The sequence below is a fragment of the Lepidothrix coronata genome, unplaced genomic scaffold (genome assembly GCF_001604755.1).
Source record: "Lepidothrix coronata isolate B3197 unplaced genomic scaffold, Lepidothrix_coronata-1.0 Scaffold210, whole genome shotgun sequence".
NCBI classification, from domain to species: Eukaryota; Metazoa; Chordata; class Aves; order Passeriformes; family Pipridae; genus Lepidothrix; species Lepidothrix coronata.
The window spans coordinates 138,052-140,078 of NW_016690390.1; the positions used below are offsets into that span (position 1 = coordinate 138,052).

Genomic DNA, 2,027 nt, shown 5'->3' on the forward strand with positions numbered 1-2,027 from the left:
CTGAGATGTTTCCTTTTCCATGTTTTCAGAGCAATGGCTGCTTAAACTTCTCATTTTGGAGATATTTTAGATTTTTTGCCCTCCTGAAGCCTGGAGAAAAGCCGTGTGTCCTCTGGGATGGAACAGGCTGAGGGACAGGTGTGAACAGCAAAGCTGAGGAGAGCAAACCAGCACATGTCCCGACTGTGGAATGAGGGAGAACTGGGAGAGGAAACGGTGTCAGCACCAGATTGTAGAGCAAACATCAGCTACCAGGGATTGGGAGCCTGTGGTTCCCAAATCCCTGTGGACAAAGTGCAGGCTGGTGGTGTTTTCAGTGTGATTCCTGGATAACTGAAGGGTTTTCCTGCAGGTTCGTGGCTGACAGTGATTCTGGATCGGGTGCGTGTGGAGATATACACACATATTGACTTTGGAAAAGTCCTGCTTGACCAGGAGCTGTGTCATCACAGTGCTCCAGCCTCCCGTGGAGGGTGGTTGGATGAATAACAAGGTACTGGTATCCTGTGACTTAATTCCTGCGAATGCCTGGGAATGAGCTACTAAACCACTCCAGCACAAGCCTGCCCGCAGCAGATGCTGAATCAGAGTAATTAAGAATTAAAAAAGGCGATTTCCCTCCCCAAACAGCCGCAGAGGCCTCAAAGTTTATTATTAACGTGTCCACCCTGCGTGTGCTGGCACAAAAAGAGGTGTTTGCCCGATAAATCCCGTGTGCCCTTTCCCACAGCGCTGGAGATCCCGGTGCCAGAAGCGGTCCTGTGTGGAGCCCAAGAGATCAAAGTCCTATTAAAAGAAACCCGTATCATTTCCTCTCCTGGGGGAGAAGTTAATTGGCGGGGGAAGCGCTGCTCCACACGGGAATTTCGGCCGATTCCTTGGACACGGCTCCTTCGGGTGGGGGTTTTCCCCCCAGGGGGCCGCAGGTGTGATCTGCCACGACCCAGCAGCCAGGTGACACTGGTGTCACCTGCTCCGAGGTAGGTTCTTGCTGGGCCTTCCTCCTCCTCCTCCTCCTCGCAGTGCCGTTCCCAGGCGCTTCCTGCGCGGCGTTGTCCCGTGGGCGGGGAGGGCCGTGGAGGAGCGACGAGAGGATGCCAACACTAAAATAACCCTCCCCGCGTCCACGCTCGGCCCCTGAGGCAGAGGAAAAGGGGGGGGAGAGGAAGGAAGTGAGGCCGCCGGCCACAAATAACTCCGATCCACCCCCTCCCCGGCCCCCCGGCGCTGCCTCCCCAGCTGCCTGCAGAGGCCGGGCCGGGCGGGCTGGGCTACCCGCGGGGTTCGGTCCCGTCCCAGGGGCTGGGTGTCCCCCCAGGGCTCGCTGCAGCCCCCGGGGTCAGTGTTGTCCCAGGATTTCGGGTCCCGGTGTCCCTCCCGGCCCCGATCCCGCCCCACCACCGGGGGGCGCCCCAGCGCTCCACCCCCGCCTCCCCGCCCCGCCTCGCACTACAAATCCCGCCTCGCCCCGCGCGGCAGGAAGCGCGGGGGCCGCGCCGCCGCGGGGCGCCCCTGGGAGTTGTAGTCCCGCTGGCCGGAAGCCGCCGGCCCGACGCGCCCCGCGCCGGCGGGCGGCGCGCGCGCGGCGGGACTACAAGTCCCACCCCGCCCCGCGCGCCCCGGCCGGGGCGGCAATGGCGGCGGCGGCGCCTGCGCGCGGCGCCCTCCGTGCGGACCGCGCAGAGTGAATAATAAAGGTCTCCTCGGCGGCGGCGGCGGCGGAAGGCGGCGAGAGGGGCGGGGGAGGCAATGTCCAAGGGCCCCGTGGCGGGTGGCCCCGCCGCGGCCGGGCCGGCGAGCGCCGCCAGCGCGCTGCAGGCGCAGCCCGAGAAGCCGCAGCACTACACGTACGTAGAGCCGGGAGCTGCCCCGCCGCCGCCCGCGCGCCAACACGCGCCTGACGTCAGCGTGCGGCGCGCGCGGGGGCGCGCGGGGGGGGGGGGGGGGGGGGGGGGGGGGCGCGCGGGGCACCGGCTGGAACCGGCCACGGCCGGCGCGGGCCGGGGGAGGGGAGGGGGGCGTGAGGG

General features: G+C 65.7%; 1 protein-coding gene across 5 annotated transcripts in view; it reads left to right on the top strand.

Annotated features, from left to right (window-relative positions):
- The first annotated feature begins 733 nt into the window (after positions 1-733).
- The window catches only part of UNK (unkempt family zinc finger), a 46,764-nt gene continuing 45,470 nt past the window's right edge, over positions 734-2,027 (top strand). For all 5 annotated transcript variants that reach the window (XM_017832990.1, XM_017832992.1, XM_017832994.1 and 2 more), the window contains exon 1: positions 734-980. The gene's annotated coding sequence lies outside the window, so the exon portion shown is untranslated. The remainder of the gene's footprint in view (positions 981-2,027) is intronic.